The 22,161-nt window shown below is 45.1% G+C and overlaps 2 long non-coding RNA genes across 3 annotated transcripts in view; one reads left to right on the top strand and one right to left on the bottom strand.

Annotated features, from left to right (window-relative positions):
* Positions 1 to 18,504, bottom strand: part of LOC309841568 — a 30,817-nt gene extending 12,313 nt beyond the window's left edge. The window contains exons 1-2 of the long non-coding RNA XR_014299195.1: positions 18,393 to 18,504; positions 2,260 to 2,328 (exon numbers count right to left, since the gene is read on the bottom strand). This is a non-coding gene — a long non-coding RNA (uncharacterized lncRNA). The remainder of the gene's footprint in view (positions 1 to 2,259; positions 2,329 to 18,392) is intronic.
* Positions 10,581 to 17,532, top strand: LOC309843375. Of its 2 annotated transcripts, none has more exons than XR_014300103.1 (4): positions 10,581 to 10,860; positions 11,002 to 11,182; positions 11,333 to 11,499; positions 17,104 to 17,532. It is a non-coding gene; the product is annotated as an uncharacterized lncRNA (long non-coding RNA). The 2 variants fall into 2 exon arrangements; XR_014300104.1 differs by having other exon boundaries at positions 17,099 to 17,532.
* Positions 18,505 to 22,161: the final 3,657 nt, after the last annotated feature.

The following is a 22,161-nucleotide window of genomic DNA, read 5'->3' as shown; positions in this document are numbered from 1 at the left end:
GGAATCAAGCCCACCCCTCTCTCTGCCTACTTGCCTCTCTCTGCCTCTCTGCCTACTTATGATCTCTGTCTGTCAAATAAGTAAATAAAAGCTTTAAAAGAAAAAAAAAAAAAAAAAACAAAGAAAGGGTGTGTTGATGAGCAGGCTACTGCTGTGGCTAGGTGGGGCCCCATCCCACTGGGAATCCTCTGAGACTGTGTGGAACAAAGAGTTGTCCACCCAAAGGGCACGGGGGCTGGGGTATTTATCCCCAACTCCACCTCTTATTAACGGGCACTAATTCCCCAACATTTCTAGTATTCCTGTGCACTAGACAAGCAAATTCCTGCAGCCTGAGGACACCTTCAGGCAGGGAGAAACAGGAAGCCATTCAGATGTAGATGATCTACAAGTCATCTCCAGGGTAGGCCTAGGCAATGTGAGCTGGCACTCATGGTATCTACGACAGAGTTTTAGGACAACTGACTGGCCCTAGTACCATGACCACAGAAGAACCTTGAGTAAGAGCATGTCTTGTGTTAAAAGAAATCTGCTGAGAATGTGTTATAACTTAACCTACCAGCACCTTTATATCCAAAGCCTAATCTAATAATCGTAACTGTAGTAATTAAGATAAATATGGAAAAGTAAGTCAGATGATCTCCATAAAACACAATGAACTATGAGTAATTAGCTGTTTCCAAAAAGTCACTTACAACTGTCCCTTAATAATTTTCCCTGTGCCTCATGAGATCCCACATGCCATGTAAATAACTTCAGATTCTTTATGAAGACATAAAGTTTCTTCCTGACTTCACCAACCACCATCTACCAACTACCAACTACATTCTAGTTCCAAAGAGGATTTCAATGAAATCTAGCAAGCATATTGGCAAGAAAACCTTGATGATCATCCGAAGGTTCATGGTAAGCTTAGTCTCACTGTTACTAAGGCTAGACTGTTTTTTTTAGTAGAGTAGCAAGACGATGTTAGTCACCTTGCCAGGTCACCTGGTAGCTCAGTCCGTTAAGGGTCTGCCTTTGGCTCAGGGCACGATCTCAGCAGGGAGTCTGCCTCTCCTTCTGCCCCTCCCCCCAGGCTTAAGCTCGCTTTCTCTATCACCTGTGCTCTCTCTCTCAAATAAATAAATAAAGTCTTGAAAGAAAGAAAGAAAGAAAGAAAGAAGAAAAAGAGAAGAGAGGAGAAAAGAAAAGAAAGGAAACGAAATGAAACAAATTCACCTGGCCTTTGCAGCTTCCTAGAAAATTTTCCCCAGTAGGAGGTCAATGAGGGCCTCAGAGCAAATCATGGTGACAGCGGTAAGGCTTGTAAAAGCTATACTGGGACTAAAAGTCCGAAGTCCTAGATCTTAAGGCCCCATTACTTATTTGTTGCAAGTCCCCCCATTTATTCAGCTAATATTTAATTACTTCACCCAGAAATCATTTTTCTGAGAATCTTTTTTGTGCTAGGCCCTCTATTAGGCATTAAAAATACAAAAAGTAACAAATGGGGGATCATATGATCACCTCAATAGATGCAGGAAATGTATTCGGTAAAAGTCATTATCCTTTCACGGTAAAAATTTTCAGTACACTCGGATAGAAGGCAAATCATTTAATCTGATCGTTGATATCTATTTTAAAATAAAACCCACAGAATACATCATATGCAACAGTGAGATGTCTGGCATCAGAAATAAGACCAAGATGCCCAGCATCACCATTTCTTCTCAACATTGTTCCAAGGGTCCTAGCTAACGCGATAGGCCAATTAGGTGAAACAGAAAAACAAGAGTTACAAGGATTGGAAGTTGTCAACTCTGTCATATATCAAGGGTCCATAGAAGTTTCAGTCTGTTTCTGGGATCTCTAATCTGTTTCATTGGTCTATTTACCTACATGTTATATACATAGAAAATTCAAAACAACTTCTAATGAACTATTAAAGTTAATCAGAAAGTTTAGCAAGGCTCCTGAATATAAAATACATACACAAAAATCCATTTTATTCCTTTGCATAGTTACAAATAGAAAATGAAAATTTGGGGCCCCTGGCTGACTCAGTCACAGCATGTGACTCTCCATCTCAGGGTTGTGATTTCAAGTCCCATGCAGGACGTAGAGCATACTTTAAATTAAAAAAAAGATAAGAAAATGAAAATTTATAAAAAGATGCCATGTGAATGGACACAGCAACCACAGGAACAGATTGTAGAGCCTGGAAACATACTTGAACTTCTAAATAGCCTTAAGAGATGACAGAGTGACATTACCCACCAGTCAGAGGACAGTCTTTCAATAAATGGTGCTAGACACTTGGCTATCCATTCAGCATTCATCAGAAACCTAAATATGAAAAATAAAAAGTATAAAAATTTTAGAAAGAGTGTTCCTGGCTGGCTCAGTCAGTACAGCATGGGATTCTTGATCTCAGGGTCATGAGTTCAAGCCCCACGTTGGGTGTAGAGATTACTAAAAAAAAAAAAAAGATTTTAGAAAGAATACTTTCATGACCTCAGGGTAGGGGAGGATTTCTTTAAACAACACACGAAAAGCAATAATCATAAGAAAAAGATTGACAAATCTGATAACCCTAAAATGTAAAGTTTCTGTTTGTCAAATGGTATAACATAGAGTGAGAAGACAAGCCACAGAGTGAAAAAGATATTTGAAATACAAAATACCTACCAAAGACAAGTAGAACATAGAATAAATTAAGACCTCCTACAAATCAGTATGAAAATGACAGACAACCCAGCAGAAAAGTAGGTAAGAGACTTCAATATAATATCACCGAAAAAAGGCAACACCAATGGCCAAGTTTTAAATGCCAGTTAAAATCACAAGATACCATTATATATCCTCCAAATTAGCCAAAAATATATTCATAATAATAACAATAAATTTTGATCTGGTAATGACAAGTATTGAGTGTGACCGTAGAGCAAGAGAAATGGCATCCCTATTTGGATGGAAATGTGTTTTGGTGCAAACACTGTGGGAAACAATTAGGAATTATCTAATGAGGTTGAAGATACCTAAATCCTTTGACTTAGCCATTCCACTTCTAAGTATGTGCTGTAGAAAATCTTGCCCAGTCATAGCTGGACACCAATTCAAAACTATTCATAGTCACATGGTTCTTCATAGCTAAAAACAATGGAAAACTCTGTTGTCTTCCACCAGTAAAATGGAGACACCCTGTGTCACAAATTCCCACAATGAAATACTATACAACAATCTAAAAGCAAGGATAGTATCATTATAAAAGCCAGGTTAGTTATCTGGAGTAGGAAGAAAGGAGCTGAAGATCGAATTGTGAATGGGGAGGGGGCATGCTGAGAAATTTCAGGGTGCTTACGGTGCTGTACATCTTGACTTAGGGTGGGAAGATACAGAAGTGGTGTCTTTAATCATTAAAAATTCAGGACAGCTAGGTGGCTCAGTCAGTTAAACATCAGCCTTCAGCTCAGGTTATGATCTTGGGGTCCTGGGACAGAGCCATGCTTTCTGCTTTTCCCTTTCCCTATGTCCCTCCCCCCAATTTTTGCACTCACTCTCTCTCTCAAATTAATAAAATCTTTTTTTAAAATTAATTTATACACATGTAGGGGCACCTGGGTGGCCCAGTCAGTTAAGCATCTGCCTTCAGCTCAGGTCACGATCCCAGGATCTTGGGATCCCTGCTTAGTGGGGAGCCTGCTTCTACCTTTCCCTCTGCCTCTCCCCTTGCTTGTGTTCCTTCCCTCTCTCTCTGTCAGATAAATAAATAAAATCTTTTTTTTTTTTTAATTGCACATGTGACGAAGCACCTGGGTGGCTCAGTGGGTTAAGCCTCTGCTTTCAGCTCAGGTCATGATCCCAAGGTCCTGGAATCAAGCCCCGCATCGAGCTCTCTGCTCAGCGGGGAGTCTGCTCCCCCTCCCCCTCTCTGCCTGCCTCTCTGCCTACTTGTGATCTTTGTCTGTCAAATAAATAAATAAAATCTTTTTAAAAAATTGCACGTGTGTACTTTTTTATAAAAGTGAGAGTCTGGGGAAAGAGATATGACAAATACATAACAGAGTATTAAGATTCAGAATATACCAAAAAATTACTAAAAATCAATAGGAAAAAGACAAATCTATTAGTCCGGGTCTAGTCAGGAGACAGGACGCACACAGTAATTTGAACAGGGAAAGCTCAATAGCTAAGAACGGGGGTTAATTACTAACGCCAACCTTGGGTGCCACCCCCTTCCCAGTGTTTGCCCCAGCACGGAGGCAGAGCCCCCACCGGAAAGAACTAATGTGAAAGAGCTTCAGACCTCATTGCCGGAGGTGTGTCATGACCCACTAGATGGCAGAGAAGTTCGCAGAGATGACACAGGCCAGGGCTGGCTGGCAGAAAACTGGCCCCTTGAGCATCAACCAGACTCACTAGGACACCACTTGTCTAGAAAGCGGCCCAGTAGGGGCCAGGAGCACTCACTTAAGAAGATGCTCATGGGAGGCCCTTAACACTCACCAGGAAGCCCATGGGGGTGGCTCTAAAACTCAGTAGGCATAGCAGCCCTCGTCCCACATGCTGGTGGTCACTATGCATCACAGGAGCGAGAAAAGAAGAACACAGGCATCGGGAAGGGAAGTGTCCCTCCAGTGTGCTCTACACACAAGGCCTAATATCATGGCGGCCGCACAGGAGAACTACCTGCAGGGTTCCAGCTTCAGTAACACAAAGCAGGGCGTTAAAGGGTGGTTTTAGGGCCAAGATGCAAGGAATGGGTGACTGGCATCACAAACAGTAACCCAGACTGTCCTTAGAGGGATAGAAAAGAAGCTGGTAAAGGATTTATCGCCAGGGAGAGAAATTTAACCTACAGCAGGGTAAAGGCACGTGCTTTCCACTGGCAGACCCGCAAGGGAACTTCCGGGTGTGAGAGGCCCAAAAGGAAATCTGATGGAAAAAGTTACCTGCCAGGTGCCATCAGCAGAAAGAGGCTGGATACTGGACCATCAAACCCTAAAGCCAAACTGGGGTGGCCAGCCAGAAGAGGCATTCTCCTCTCCATGGAACTGTAAGTGGAGATCTGCAAAAAAATGTGAGAGGACCTCAAAAAAACCCCACAAGGGGCGCCTGGGTGGCTCAGTGGGTTAAGCCTCTGCCTTCGACTCAGGTCATGATCCCAGGGTCCTGGGATTGAGCCCCGCATCAGGCTCTCTGCTCAGCGGGGAGCCTGCTTCCCCCTCTCTCTCTGCCTGCCTCTCTGCCTACTTGTGATCTCTGTCTGTCAAATAAATAAAATCTTTAAAAAAAACAAAAACAAAAACAAAAACCCACAAAATCAGTTCACAAGACAGTCATCCTTGGACTTCCATCCAGCGACACCAACACCAGATTCCTGCTAAAACCACCAAGAAAAACCTTTTCCTCTCCCTATTCCCACCCTCAAGGGACCCAAACCAGCAGCTGGTGAGACGGGGAGGAAGTGGAAGGAAAAAGTGAAGATGACTACCAGACCTGGCACCCACCCTGCAACATTCCAAGCCTCGGGAAAGAGGAACTTTCTTTTTCCTGGAGAGAAAGAGGGAGAGGGCGCACTCTCGCAGGTGCACGGGAACTTGCAGGTGTGTGAGCAGGCTGTGGGGTGGGAGGCAGAGGGAGAAGGAAAGAGAGACTCCCCAGCAGGCTCCACACCCATCGAGAAGCCTGACCCAGGGCTCGATCTCACAACCTTGGGATCATGTCCTGAGCCAAAAATCAGGAGTCGAACACTTAACTGACTGAGCCATCCAGGTGACCTAAAATGAGAAACTTTACACTGGACAAGAGTCTTGAGTTTTAAGTCTGGTCTTTTTACTACCTCATGTGCCATACCCACAATAAGGGTAAACCCATCGAAATGGTGTCTCTTGGTCCCTTCCCGCACCTCCAAATGACATTCATTCAATTTCTTAAGGTTTCCTTTTTTTTTTTTTTTAAGATTTTATTTATTTATTTGACAGAGATCACAAGTAGGCAGAGAGGAAGGCAGAGAAAGAGGGAGAAGCAGGTTCCCTGCTGAGCAGAGAGCCCGATGCAGGGCTCGATCTTAGGACTGGCGGATCATGACCCAAGCAGAAGGCAGAGACTTAACCCACTGAGCCACCCAGGCGCCCCTTAAGGTTGATTCCTATCAATCCCTTTCACAATTAAATGAGGTGGCTTTTTTTTTTCCCCTTCCTACGCACAAATATTGTCTCTGTCTTTGTTGCTTAGAAACTTAATGATATTAATCCCCATTGGAGACCAAACCTCTCTACTTCAAGCAATAGAGGTGCTCATTTCACTTGAAAGATCTTTTTTTTTTTTAATTTCAAAGTTCTTCCTGATTCAACATAGTGTATACGGTCCCTGTGTGCCTCAGACTTCTGAAGAAATGGAAAATTTTTTCCCAAAACACAAGTTTAGCTAAAATATGAACCACAACAAATAGTAAGTGGCCTAAGTCATGCTGCTTTGGCTAATAAACATTGCAGAAACTCCAAGATGTAAATTAATCTGAATTTGTGCCGTCTTGTCAGAAGACATGTAAAAAATTAATCCTGGTTTACCCCAATTATTCTGAACGAAAGAAAGAACATAAACAAACAGAAAAAAGACCTTCAGAAGCACTCGTGGGGCACCTGGGTGGCTCAGTGGCTTAAAGCCTCTGACTTCGGCTCAGGTCATGATCCCAGGGTCCTAGGATCAAGCCCCCGCATCAGGCTCTCTACTCAGCGGAGAGCCTGCTTCCCCCTCTCTCTGCCTCTCTGCCTACTTGTGATCTCTCTCTCTCTCTCTCTCTCTGTCAAATAAATAAATAAATAAAATCTTTTAAAAAAAAAAAAGTACTCATAAAGTTGTAAGCTCCTGCCAAGTTCTTTTTTTTTTTTTTAAGATTTTATTTATTTATTTGACAGAGATCACAAGAAGATGGAGAGGCAGGCAGAGAGAGAGAAAGAGAGAGGGAAGCAGGCTCCCTGCTGAGCAGAGCCCGATGCCGGACTCTATCCCATGGACCTGAGATCATGACCTGAGCTGAAGGCAGCAGCTTAACCCCCTGAGCCACCCAGGCGCCCCCCAAGTTCTTTTTTGTGCACCACAAAACATTTGCGCATATCCTTCCCTACTTCTGCCATCGGTTTATACCCTGGTTGATAGATCCATTTTCTTTTCTTTTCTTTTTTTTAAAAATTTTATTTATTTGACAGAGAGAGAGAGAGAGAGTGAGAAATGGAACACAAGCAGGGGGAGTGAGAGAAGAGAGAGGCAGGCTTTCCGCTGAGCAGGGAGCCCAATATGGGGCTCGATCCTAGGAACCTGGCATCATGACCTAAGCAGAAGGCAGACGCTTAACAACTGAGCCACCCAGGCACCCTGATAGATCCATTTTCAAGACTACCAAAGGAAAACTTCAGATGCATGCCAGAAAAGACCATACCTTGTTCTCCTGAGCCCATAAACTGCAGCAGGGCTCCAGGACTTTCTGACATAACTATATGAGTCACTCTATACAAAGATACCTACCCCATGCAAAGATCCAGCAGACCAGACTCTTTTCTTTTTTTCTTTTTTTTTTTTTTTAAGATTTTATTTATTTATTTGACAGACAGAGATCACAAGTAGGCAGAGAAGCAGGCAGAGAGAGAGAGAGAGAGGGAAGCAGGCTCCCTGCGGAGCAGAGAGCCCGACGCGGGGCTCGATCCCAGGACCCTGAGATCATGACCTGAGCCGAAGGCAGCGACTTAACCCTACTGAGCCACCCAGGCGCCCCGACCAGACTCTTTTCTTAAAGCATTTAATGGACACAATCACACTAATGATGACAGCGTATCGAACTTGTATCCATGCGATCTCCCTATAAGTTAAAATACCATACCCCCCCCCACAAAAAAAAAAAACCTGACCCAAATTTACTCCATCATCCTAATTTTCCTCGGGAAGCCAAAACTTAAGGCTCTATGATCTGTGCTGCTGGTAAGTAATACATTTTCAGACTGAACTGTCCCTGAGGTCCGTGACAGTGTTTACGATGCTGTAAAAGTAGACAAATCTTAAAAAGAATTTTTGGAGGTGCAAACCAAAAGTCAGACTCCACCTGAGACTAACAAAAGACTAGTGAAAAAATTATTTCCACTAACAGCAACTTTCTGAGAGTCCCTTCAAGACACTGTTGGATCCCAGCCACTCGTTCTCCAATCCCAAGGAAGACCCCTGCAATCGTTCTGCTGATTGGACCAAGTGCCACCATAACTTCATGTAGTCTTGGTGTTTCTTGCTGGAGAAACTGATCTCTATTCCTGTCTCCATCCCTAAGGTTTCCAACAGCGATCCTACCCTGACTGTAAAACACTTGTTTCCAATGATTGCCTCAAATATATTCTATTCAATGTACTGATGCCCTGAGTGGACCACTCATTAGACTAATACTCTGCTGTCCCTATCATCAGCAGCCTTATCCTGCTTTTTTACCTCCCAATCCATGGAGCTCCCCAAAACGTCACTGGATGACATTTTGAACATGCCACTCTCTCCTATTCAAACCTCCTTTTACAATTAATCAGGACTCAGTCCTAACAAAAACCTAAATAGAAAACCTCATCAAACAAGTAATTCAAATAAAACTGTAAACCAACAACCATCCACCCACCCATTCATACAGTCCAGTAACATTGATGGAGCACTTACAAAGTGCCAGGCAGTTTACTAAGAGTTTTAGAGTAGCTTAGTGAAGGAAAAGACAAACTCCCTTCCTTTAGGAAGCTTCTATGGGGGAGAGGGGGCAGACAACAAACAATACACTGATTGTTTCAAGAGACAGAAAACACACCAGATTTTTTTTTAAGACTTTTTATTTATTTGACAGATCACAAGTAGGCCAAGAGGCAGGCAGAGAGAGAGAGGGGAGAAGTAGGCTCTCTGCTCTGCAGGGAGCCTACTTCCTGGGATCATGACCTGAGCTGAAGGCAGAGGCTTTAACCCACTGAGCCACCCAGGAGCCCCCACACCAGATATTTAAAGAGAGAACTTAGGGGGTGCCTGGGTGGCTCAGTGGGTTAAGCGACTGCCTTCAGCTCAGGTCATGATCCCAGAGTCCTGGGGTTGAGCCCTGCATCGGGCTCCTAACTCTGCGGAGAGTCTGCTTCTCCCTCTGACCTTCCCCCCTCTCATGTTCTCTCTCATTCTCTCTCTCAAATAAATAAGTACATTTTTAATTAAAAAGAGAGAGACAGAGAGAACTTCAAGAATTGTTAACTAGGTAAATAAAGCTGTTCGCGGGTAAGTAAAGGGTTAACATGCCAAAAGACTCTCAAGATTATCCTGGAGGTGGCCACTGCAGGAAGCAGCTCCCACCCCTAGGGCAGCGGGAACTCAGGGTGGAGGTTAGGACCTTCCCAGTGGAGAGAACACAGGGTGGAGGTCAGGCCCGGCAGAAGGGAAACTCGGACTTCTAAGGAGGAGGTGCTGCCTGGCGGCTGCTGGAGTCTCAAGAAGGTGCAGGGAAACTGCTTCTGGAAGGTTTACAAACCACCGCAAAGGACCTGCCACACTGCGATGATGATTTGTCGCTGGGGAGAAGCTCAGGAAAGCAGGAAGCAAACCGGAGGCAGCAAGTCCCTTCCCCATCCTCCTCGGCTGCCCCCGGCCCCGCCCCTGCCCCTGCCTCATCCCCTCCCCCTCTCCCCCACCTCCCCCTCCCCCCCCACTTTCCCCCCCACCTCCGGAGGAGGAGGATGTTACATTTTGAATAGGGTAATCAGGGTGGGCCTCACCTGGGAAGGTGATGTTTGAATTGTAATTGAGAGTAATGAGATTTACTACTAATCTAACAATGATGGCCTCAAGGTGATTGTTGCACTACCAGTAACTGACCCGGACTAGCGAAATTCTTCCTTCCTGGGTTTCTATTTAATTCAGAGCTGCTCCCACGTCTCCCTTGTCCCTTCTCCATCCTCTATAACAGCCTCTCGACAGAGTGTGGGATGTGAGTTTACAAAGTCCTTTCCTGAAACTGAAAAGATATTTAATCTGAAGAGTTTTTTACAGGTGAAATCCCCTGGAATGACTCCCATCTGCCAAGAACATTCTAGAGAAAGCTTGTTCTCAGAAACCTACAAGATATAAACACACACACATTCTTCAGGCTATGAAATTACTGATGGCCAGGCTGGGAATAATCAAACTGGTAAAAACACTCATCATCTCAGAAACCCTCTTAAACAGTTGGCCTATTCCACTACACAAAATGTAAGGGCGTTCAGATAAAAAGTCAAACCCTGAATAGAGTGACCCACAGACTCAAATAGCCTAGAGCTACAAATGAAGACCACAAGGATATACCACAACATACCATCAGAATGGTTCCATTAGACTGAAAATGACAAGTGGTGACAGGGACCCAGAGCCACCGGAACGCCCCTATCTTGCCGGTAGGAATATAAAATGCTACCAGCTCTCTGGGAAACCTGTTTAGCAGATTTTCCTAAAGCTAAACACATGCCTACCTTCACATTCTGCTATTCTAACCCTAAGTATACACCCAGGGGAAGGGAGTGCACAGAAGGAACTGCGAAAGAATGTTCCCATCGGCCTGAATGGTACTAACCAATGACCGGAAATAACTCAAAGGCATCCAGAGATAAATGGGATAACAAACTGGTGTGGTCACAGGGTAGGCAGGACCCAACAGCAACAAACAGCCATCCCACACTCACCAACACAGACAAATCTTAAAAACATGGAATATTAAGCAAAAGGAGCCACACCAAATAGCACATACTATATACACAAGAACAGGCAGAACAGGACAGAAGTCAGAACTGTAGTTACCTCCAGGAGGGGGCTCGTGTGGACGTGGTCACATGGATGTGTCCATAGGTAAAAAAAAAATATAAGGAGAGGGAAGGGGAAGAGTCCTGGGACCAGGAGCCACGGGTTAACTGTGGATCTTCTGGTTGCCCACCAGTCCACCAAACTGTTCCACTGCTTGAGGGTTCCACGCATTTCTGCTCCTTACAGAGAAACCATGGGAAGGGGGCTGATTCCCCAGTCCTGGGGGTTGGAGGAAGAGGGAAGAGTAAATGATGCTCCCGCTTGCACACTAACCCTCGCAGGGTTTTCGCACCTGTGCGGGAGGAACCTGAAGATTTGTCTTAAGCCACTCAAGGGACAGGCAAGGTAGACCCATAAACCAAACCAAGTAAGTCCTGGTCACAAAGGCAGTCATCCAAATAAGTCCCCGAAAAGGAAGCAAAATCCTTTTCTTCTAGATGCCCCCTCGCCCCATGGCAGGCCTGCCTCACCCCCCCACCCCCACCCCCACAGGCACCTCCTTCCCTCCCACGTGCAGGTTCAAGGCAGCCTCCATCCAGGGCTGGCTGGTGGAAGGGGAGGGAAGCCTCGTTATTTTCCATTAGTTCTGGAACCTTTGTTTCCCTTTGACTTGCATAGTTTCTCCAGGGTTGATTTTAAGGAAGGGAGCTCATGAAACTGGTCACCAAGGAGTAACCCGGACAGGTAAGCAAAATGAGCGTTTTACCATTTCTGTCTCTTCTCGGAATGCCATCTGCCACCATGTCCCTGTAAGATAATATTCTTGCCTGATGCCATGATAACCAAATGTTAATGGAATTATTTTGTAGGAAATCAAGCTTTCATCAAGAAGCCACACCGGGGCGGGTGGGGGGGGTGGCTGCGTGGGAAGAAGCCACATTGGGGGCCACCTGGCTGGCTCAGTCCTGGAGCATGTGACTTTTGATTTCAGGCACCTCCTTCCCTCCCACTTGTGAGTTCGAACCCACGTTGTGAGTTCGAAGCCCCGTCTTGGGGGTAGAGCGTACTTTTTAAAAAAAGAAGCAGCAGCACCAGAAGCAGCCAGACTGAACTGAACCAGTCAGGACCACTGACCTCCCCTTTGAGCTCAACAAAAGAAGATAACTGTCTTCTACTTACTGACTTCTTTTATCTGATCTTGAATCCCGTAGCTCCTCTCCCCTTTACCCAGACCCTTTTCCACTTGCCCTTAAAAAAATCTCTGACTCTGCTCTTTGGGGAGATGGATTTGAGGTTTGTGCCTCCCTTCCCCATCTCTTCTCCTTTCTCAGCTTTTCGAGTAAATTTTTCTTGGCCTCACCCTCAGCATCTCTGCAATGGGCTTTGCTGCATTTCTGGCACAAACGAATGTGGACTAGCAACCCAAACCAGTTTATCATTAAAAATTTGGAAGCTTATAGCATCTTTTAAGGTTTTTTAAAAATTATTGTTGAAGTATAATTTGCACACAGAAAAATGCACGGGTCTTTTTTTTTTTTTTAGAGATTTTATTTATTTATTTGACAGAGAGAGATCACAAGTAGGCAGAGAGGCAGAGAGAGGAGGAGGCAGGCTCCTGGCTCAGCAGAGAACCCGATACAGGGCTCAATCCGAGGACCCTGAGACCATGACCTGACCTGAAGGCAGAGGCTTAACCCACTGAGCCACCCAAATACCCCTAAAATGCACAGGTCTTAAGTGACAAGTTTGGACAAATATATAAAACACTTAATACCAATACCTAAAACAAGTATAAAGAGTTAGGAGTCCCCAGAAAAAGAAAGATGAGACATAGCTTTCTTGACATAAGAAAAGGCATGTTAGACCCCTGGACATCTTGCATGATCTATGTGCAACCCCCACTACTTACCCAAAGCACATTTCTTGCAGAAGTTCGTGGGATATGTTGAAATTGCAAAAGAATCAACCCCAGCAGTCAGTGATTTTAAGGGAACAAAAGAATATCAGAACAGCCACTATCCGGCCAGGAGATGACCTAATAATATCAAGGACAGTAAGTCAGTGGTAAAACTCCCAGTGCTGATTCAAAAGTAAAGATTGGCCTGATACACATTCTTGAGTTATCTCTGCAGAATTTGAACCCCTTGAGTGCTCAGATACCGGACCAACGAAAGCCAGGGAACTATGGTACTGACCCTTGCTGGCCTCGCGACTTCGATCTCCTAAGACCTGGACTCTGTCATGTGAAGATGACTTTTGCCCCAAAGCCAGGCTGCATTTCCCATCGTACAAGTCCCTTCATAAATCTGTGTGCTTATGTGCTCCCTTGGCTTCCCTCTTCCCCAGCCTTGGTGTTGGAGACACAACTCCCTGGTTTTCTCCTTTACTCACTGCAACTAAAACCCCTCCTTTTGTTTTTGTTTTTTGTTTATTTTATTTTATTTTATTTTATTTTATTTTATTTTATTTGACAGAAAGAGACACAGTGAGAGAGGGGAACACGAGTAGGGGAAGTGGGAGAGGGAGAAGCAGGCTTTCTGCCAAGCAGGGAGCCCGATGAGGGACTCCATCCTAGGACCCTGGGATCATGACCTGAGCTGAAGGCAGACGCTTAATGTCTGAGCCATCCAGGTGCCCTAACACCCCTCCTTTTGCTATTCTTTGGCTCAGTTGTGTCTTTGGCTCAACATCCACCAACAGGTGAACCCAGGTTTGGGTAACAGCAGGACCTTTTTATCAACCATGAACCTTCATGAACCTTTGCCAGACGAGCCCCTTCAGAGGTGACCCATGCTCTGACTTTTACAGCCATGTATTAGTTTCTACCTGCTCGTGAACTACAGATCATATTGATGTATATCATATGCTACAGATCATACAGATATATTATCTTGCTTATTTCATTCAACCCTAAATATATTTTTAAATCTAAAAAAAAGTTTATTTTTTGATTATAGGTTGGGAGTGTGACTAAAGTTATCCAGCAGCTCTTGTGTCAGCCAAGTTACCACTTGCTTTGGGGTACCCCACTTCACTTAGCATGTGCCTGGCTCCACTTACCTAGGACAAAAATCTGGAGCAACACTTCATCTTAACACAAAAATTAGAAGGAAACATCGTCGACTGCACGTAATATCACAAACATTAAGTCCACATATAAATATTGAATATTATTCAAAATTCAGGTTTGAAATTATTGTTAGGGCAACTGGGTGGCTCAGTGAGTTAAGCTTCAGACTCTTGATTTCGGCTCTAGTTATGATATCAGGATCATGAGATCAAGACCCCACGTTGGGCTCTGCGCTCGGCAGAGAATCTGCTTGGGATTCTCTCTCTCCCTTTCCCGCTGCCCCTCCTGCCCCACCTATCTAAAATAAATCGTGAAAAAAAAATAATAAGTAAAGAAAAAGAAATTACCACTCTTGGTCCTCATGAGGCAGGTGGGAACCTCTCCTGTCTATAGAGCAAGGCAAAAGGGCCCGCAGTGACCACAGACCCAGATGCAAACAGGCTCATTAAATGACCCACTTCAAAATAGCCATAGGCCCTAGCTGACCAATTGCAATCAAGAACAGGTCCTAAGATTACCAAAAAAGGGAAAATTCCATACATCCTTGCTCACTGCACCCTGTTAACTGTTGGGCCCTCACCACTGCCTCCAGGCTGGACATTCTCTCCTTTGCCTTCCTACCTGCCACTCCCTGGTTGTGTGTTCAGTAAGCTTTGGTATCTTTTGTTCTGCCTGGGGTGAATTCTTTCACAACTGCAGAGCCAGCCTCTACCGGATCCAAGAGCACTCCCATCCCAGACAAGCTTCCACATTGTCCTGGGTTCTGGGCTTCCTACCCTGCTTTTCTTTTTCTTTTTTCTTTTCTTTCTTTTCTTTTTTTTTTTTTTTTTTTTAGATTTTACTTACTTATTTGACAGACACAGCGAGAGAGAGAACACAAGTGGGGGGAGTGGGAGAGGGAGAAGCAGGCTTCCCACTGAGCAGGGAGACCAACCCATGTCTCAACCCCAGGACCCTAAGAACATGACCTGAGCCGAAGGCAGCTGCTTAACAACTGAGCCACCCAGGCACCCCCCCACACACCATATTCTATTTCCAACTCTCCTTCCCCCACTCTCAATGGAGCTTCCTTAATTTCCCAAAAGTCTGACCTCACCCTGAGAGCCCCCTTATATTTGCCAAGTGCAGGCAAAGCCTTCCAAATCATTTTCCATTTACTAGAATGTTCTTTTCACCAATTTTTTTTCTCCTCAAAAGGAACTTGTCTCTCCTGCTGGAAAAAAGACAAATTCTTTCAGTCAGAAGGTTAGTGACCGTGACCCTCAGAAATTATACCCAACAAAGAGATTCATGAGTGAACAGGAATGTCCCAGAATTGCCACAGTGACACATGGGGCAGGGGGTGGGGGGTTTGCTTCTGCAGTTTGTGTGCACAGATGAAGTCCCATCAACAGACAGAAAGATTGTGGGTTTCACTGGCTGACACATGGAAGCACAGGAAACCAACTCCCTCCTCTCTGGGGCTCCTGGCCCCTTACTGGATCTCTCCAGGGGTGCTGCCAGGAGGTATCTCCCATGCTCTCTGCCCTAGCTGACCACTCCCAGTACACACCTTGCAGCCCGCCTAGGACCAAGGCCCACATGTACCGTTGGAATGGCCTCTAATGTAATTGCCAACACTGCCCAAACCACTTCTGCCCTAAGGCACCCATCCCAGTGGTCACCTCCCTTGTGCCACCAGCATCACACTGACTTGGACACCCAGCTCAGCTCTGATTGCCCCGCATCTGGCCTGTAGCTTTGATTTCCCAGAAGCCGTTGCCACCTCCTTAGCAACTGTCAAACAAAGCTGGACAGGAGTGAAAGCAGTAAAAACAGATTCCGTTCTGTGACTACTGAGGGTTGGGAAAATTGCTGAGCTCTGTTCCAATTTGTGCAAAGGTGACTGGGTGTTTTAAAGAAAAGATGAGGGAGGAGGAAGGGGAGAGGCTGGGAGATTATCCTTCCTAACAATGACTTTGCAAAAGGAATGGCTCTTAGGACACTGGGAAAGCCACTCCTGACTTGTAGCAGATATCTGAACATCTGACAAGGACAGAAGAAGAAATTCTAACCTCCTTTTAGTAAATGGTCTAAAAAAGAGAGGTTAGAGCCTATGCCAGGTTCTGACTAGAACAGTGGAAGTTCTTTTTTTGACAGCCCTGAGTTTTTCCAAGAAGGACCTCAAAAGGGGGCTGGATCAACCCAGAGACTCCTCCATAGGCTTCTAGAAGCCCTGCTGGGGTTGGTCGGGTCTCTTAGTGCTGGGCAGGGTAGGGGGGTGGGGGTTGGACAGAGTCATCGTGTGCCAAAACATCTTGCAGTTCTCAGTACCCATTGCCCTGATCCTCCCCCTTAAGCTACTGACCTTGCCTTTGCTACTTGCCTACATGACTCCAACCTCCGTTCCTGCCCACAGCTGCCAACACCACCACCAACTGCCAACTTATGTGTCTGTCTCTGCTATGGCCTATCTGCTGCTGGCAGGGGAAGAACTCCACTTTCTCTGTTGCTACAACCCTCCCATCTTTTCCACCCAGAGCACTAACCTTGCCCAGTGTCACCAGGAGGTATCACCCTGGGCAGAGGGCCACTGCTCATATCCCACCCAAGTCCCCATGTCTGAGTTCAGAGAGGCCGAATAGCTTCTTCCCCATTGTCACCTTTCTCCCTGGAATATAATCCACCTACAGTTGGGATTATGAGAATCTATTCATCCCACCATCACTCCACCCTACCCCACCCCCACCAAATATGCTCGAATAAATTCTGTCCCAAGTGAGAGCAGAGTTACCAAATTACTTCCCCTGGTGCTCTCAGACTTCTGTAGATAAACAGCTCTAATGCAGCAGGTTCTTTTTTTTTTTTTTTTTTCTATTTTACAATGTAATCCGATGTGGATGTTATCTTTGAATCCTTCCCCTCATCAAGAGGCAGCTAGGGCATTTGAAGCTCTCCCTCTGGGAAGTGATGGAGGATATATCAGAACAAAGAGTCCATTCTTAGCTTTTGAGTTTCAAAATAGACCTTGAAATTCATGGCCAAGGCCATATTTGAGGTGGGGGGGGGAACAGGAGAAGGAAGGCAAGGGTAGAAGGATGTTGAATTTTAAAATCTAAGTCATGAAAGATTCAGTGCATAAAATTTATGTCTCAATAAATTCAGAAGAATGTACAATAAATTAAGAGGAGTTTTTCTAGACCCAGGATTTCGAGGAGAGCAGGGAAGCTTAGTGCTGGTGTGACTCTGAGAAGGGGACCTTCTCCCTGCCACCCTCACCTGTCCCTTCCCAAGAATAGGAATAACAGTGGACTCCATAAAGGCTCACAGAGGGCACAAGAGCAGAGAAGACCAGAAGTGGATGCCCTAGGGCACTCATAGAAGCTCAAGCTCTGGACCCCTGACTTCCAAGGTGCTATACCTGACTTTAGAGTAGTAAAATCTACTGAGAGGGCCCCTGAAATGGTGTGTGCTCCAGGATCTGTCCCTGAAGGGCCACTGAGCAGACCCAGGGAAAGCAGCAGGCCTGGGAGGACCTGACCCTGCCATCCAAAGAAACCCAGGCAGCCTATTTAAAGATAAAACCACAAGGAGCAGAGCGATTCATCCTCACTGAGGCCCCAAGCAACCCACCAGCCAACTGAAGTTGTAGAGTGATCCCAGCCAAGACCAGCAGAAGAACTGTCGTGCCCAGCCCACAGAAGCCTGAGCAAATAAAATGGTGGTTGTTATAAGCCACAAAGCTTGAGCATGGTTTATTACACAGCAATAGATAGCTGATAAAGGGAATCTGGACAGAACATTTATTGGTAAAAAGAAATTTTTAAAAAATAATAGTTTCTGTAGCATGAGCCTTCTGTTTTTAAAGATGTGTATACCCATGTATTCTGAGTATATGCAGAGAAAATGTCTGGAAGATCACACAAGAGACTGGCCAGTGGTTGGAAAAGGGGGCTGTGGGAAAAGAGAGGACACTTTCCATAGGTTTAGGCATTTACAAATGTGAGTTACATTTAAATAAAAGGAAATTTACTGAATATTTGGCTATGTACCAGGCACTGAACTAGGCATTAGGGTCCAAAATGAGGTAGGCATTGTCCCTGCCCTCAGGAAATTCCCAGCCTGAGTGTGGCAACATGCAAACAGTGGAGCCATGCAGACACTATGATAGCAATTTGGGAGTTGGGGGGCGGGCAAAAGAAGCAAATGACCTATGCCATGGGGCATGGTGGGAAATGATAACACTGGGACAGGCTGAAAAAGTTCACAGCAGAGACTAAAAAATGGCTAAACTCAGAGAAGTTTAACAAAGTTGAACAAACTCAGAGAAGGCCTGAGCATTGGGCAGGAGGTAGGAATGGCACTTCCCTCTCTGGGCTTCAGATCTTCATTCCAAAATGAGGGAATTAGGCTAAGTAATCTTGGGCCCATTTCTAGTTCTGAAGCTATAGACCTTCACCTTCTCTCTCTCTACACAGGTAGCATACAGTACAAATTACAGAACTAATACCATTTTTAGCGGGGGCTCAACATGTGGACAGAACTAGAAATCAGGTCTCATGGATGTGAGCTTCTTAAACAGACTTACCCAGGCAAATACTTGTTTGTGCTTCCATGAATCAGATGACATATGTGCGGATTTCCAATGTCAGGTATAGTCCAGGAAAAGTTTTCTCTCTGCCATCTCTCTCATCTCAAGTTCTCAGCTAACACTCTGTAACAAAAGACAAATTAACAAGAGCAAAACAAACAGAACTTTATTAACATCATATCTCAGGCATACATGGGAGAAACTCAGGGCTGAATAACTCAAAAAATCGCTTAGAACTCAGGCTTATGTAGCATCTGCAACAAAGAACAATACATTTCTAGAGAAGTGGCAGCACACAGGAAAGTGTTTTCAGGTTTCCAAGGATAGAAAACTGTGTGAAAACAAATAAATGAGGGAAATTAATGGAGTAAGGGGTTTTTGAAGATTATTCTGGTGCCATCTCTGGGCTGGTAAGAGTCTAAAGTAAAGGAAAATTTATATCCTGTCTTTAAGCAGAAAGGGTGAAGGTATACATAACTTTCCCTGCATTTCCATTTTCTTTTTTTTTTTTTAAGATTTTATTTATTTATTTGAGAAAGAGAGAATGAGTGAGAGATAGAGAGAGAGCATGAGAAGGGGCAGGGTCAGAGGGAGAAGCAGACTCCCTGTCAAGCAGGGAGTCTGATGCCGGACTCAATCCTTGGACTCCAGGATCATGAACTGAACCGAAGGCAGTTGCTTAACCAAATGAGCCACTCAGGCACCTGCATTTCCATTTTCTTAGTTGCCTTCAGCTCAAAATAATTCTTACATTAAAAAGGCATCTTTTAGGATTACATATTCTGGGGTCCATCACAAGTTATATGGACCAGGCATCCATCTGCAGATGGAATCACTGAAAAAGTTGGGATTTACAAAACAAAAGGTGATGTCTTATCCTCGTACCCAAGTAAGTTCCTAGAAATTGTCCAACCCTTGAATTCAGCTCAGGTCGTGGTCTCAAGTTCATAAGATAGAGCCCTGTGTTGGACTCCATGCTCAGCAGGGAGTCTGCTTGAGTTTCTCTCCCTCTCCTTCTTCCACCCTCCCCCCAGCTCTTACTCTCTCTCTCTCTCTAGAAAAAACAAGTAAGTTAAAAATAAATTAAAATTTTTAAAAAATCTGGATCCAGATGTGTGATCTTGGGCAACTTATTCTCTCTCAAATCAACTGTTCTCTGTTTCTCCATTTACATGTAATTCAAATGTAACTAAGCCTCCTTGGACCTACCCAACACTTAAAATCAATCTCACACATAATCACATTAATATATGCACACATACACATACAACATGTGTACAACACACATCCAACTGCAAAGGCAAAGATGAATAGTGTGTGTTTTTCCTTAAAGTTTGGAGGAGGGAATTATAGTGTATATCATGGAGAAAACTTCCCCAAAATCTTGGCTCTGTAGGAGAGGAAAAAAAAATTTCCTTTACACTTCTGAGTTCCTGGCTGAGATCCCTAAATGAAAGATTAACTAAAGGAAAAAGCCACCAAAGAGTTAGCTGTAGACTTCAGGATTAAATACCATTTTAACAGGGAAAGGGGAGAGGGGATGTAGGCGTCTTAGGGGAGAATGAGTGATTTTCAGGAAAGCTGAATGGACCCTTAGAAGAATAGGGAGAGATGCAATAGCTTTTTCCGTATGGAGGTGTCACTTCCAGTCTCCTCTCCTATGGTAAGAGTCTGTTTCATCTTTCAAGTGCCTATAGTTCAAAATAAGCACTCTGCCAAAGCGGCGTATTTGGGGCCAGCAGGTCCTGAACTCCCACCATCATATATTGGGGTAGCATGTTATGCTGACCTTCAGCTCTTTTCTCAAACTTCTCCCCTTCTGCAGTCCACGAGTTTCCTCTTTCCATCTCTTTCTCTGTTTCTCTCTCTCTCTTGGTCTCATCTCCCAGCCTCTCTCCATCCTCTCAGCTACTGAAACCCCTCAAGCCTTACCCCCCAGGTCCGGCTATCCCTTTGCTCAGAATACCAGTGGCTCTACCCGGCACCCTCCTTGGAGGATTCTCTGTAACGGATTGTTGAATTACTTCTGGTTTCAAAAACCAGAGGAAGAACACAGACCCTACCAAGTCATTGAGAGGATTCAATGAGATAAGTATGTCAAGCACCCTGCACAGAGTGGCAAATACATGGTTTTGCCTTCCTTTCTCCTGGACAGTAACTGGGAGATCAAAGTAGAAAATGGGACAATAAAGCAAGCAGCCCTAAAGAGAACTGATAATCACTGAAAACCAGAATTCACACTGAGATTTTGGTGTACGTGACCTTGAGCCCCCCTCCCTCTACCACATCTTTCTAAAGTCCCCACTATCTCCCTTCACCCAGTCATCCCATTATCTTCAGGTGTTAATTCTTGTGGCCACTTTCCTGTTCTCTTACCCTGTTAAGACTACCTGACTCTTGCCCTGTTCTCAGCTATCTCCCAGTAGGTGTCCATGGACTTCCCTAAGTAAGCAGGTGGGTTACAGATAAAGGACCCACTCTCCCTCCTGCTGCCTTGGAATGAATGCCTTCTACATTCTACTCGGGAGGAGCCATAGATTGTTCCAGTCCCGGGCAGCAAAACCCAGCTACCCCCAGGTCTGCCTCCAAACATGTGGTTTGGCAACTTTTTAATAACCGAAGCATTCCTCTACTACCATGTGACCCAGCCCTTCCACTCAGAGTGTTACCCAAGAGAAATGAGAGGATATATTCACACAAGGACTTATACACAAATGTCCATAGCAACTTGATTTGTGGTGACCAAAATCTGAGAATAACCTAAATGCCTACCAACAAGAGAAAGGACAGACTACAATCACTCCACATGATGGAACCGGCAATGGAAAGGAATGAAGGGCCAGGCTGAGAAGCCACTCAGATGAAGCTCAGAAACATCGTGCAGAGAAAAGAAGGCCACCCCAAAAGGATACATGCCAGATGCATCCATTTATATGAACTTCTAGAGAAGGCAAAAGGAATCTGTGGGGACAGATAAGGGATCAGCAGGGGCCGGGGATCAGAGGTGGGGGAGGGAGTCTGAAGGAGGGGGCTTGAGGGAGGGGGGATGACTGTGAAGCATCAGGAAGAAACGTTGGGGGTTGATGGAAAAGTTTCATAACTTGATCACGGTGGCTCTTCCCCACAGGTATACACTGTCAAAACTCATCAAACTGTATGCTTGAAATGGGTGCATTTTGTCATGTGCAAACTGTCCTCAGTGAAGCTGAGGTCTTAAAAAACACTCTGTTTCAGGGGTGCCTGGGTGGCTCAGTGGGTTAAGCCTCTGCCTTTGGCTCAGGTCATGATCTCAGGGTCCTCTGATCGAGCCCCACATCCGGCTCTCTGCTCAGCGGGGAGCCTGCCTTCCCCCACCCCCACACCCCCGCCTATCTGCCTACTTGTTACAGATCTCTGCCTGCCAAATAAATAAATAAAATCTTTAAAAAAAAAAAAAATTCTGTTTCAGCAGGGCTCTCAGTGGCGGGCTCTAAAGAGAACAACTGGAATGTAACAGCTGGAAGAAGGAGTCGTCCCCGTAACCTAAGGAAAGCCATTTCCAGTTCTATGGGGGGTGGTCTGCAGTATGCTCCTCAGAAGGCTTTGTCACCTAGGGTCCAGTTTCCTAATTCAGTTCACCATGCCAAAGTTCATCCTGCTGTGGGCTGAGAGCAGGCCAGAACTATTTCAGGCCCAAGGGCAACATCCTTGAGAAGTTCTATCTGGAAAGAGTAGGAGATCACCATGGCAACCTGTCCCAGGCCCAGCCCTGGCAGGGCTCCAAGGC

The sequence above is a fragment of the Mustela nivalis genome, assembly GCF_964662115.1.
Source record: "Mustela nivalis genome assembly, chromosome: 10".
Lineage (NCBI taxonomy): Eukaryota > Metazoa > Chordata > Mammalia > Carnivora > Mustelidae > Mustela > Mustela nivalis.
Note: the sequence above shows the minus strand (reverse complement) of the source record. Positions and strands in the feature narration are given on the sequence as shown.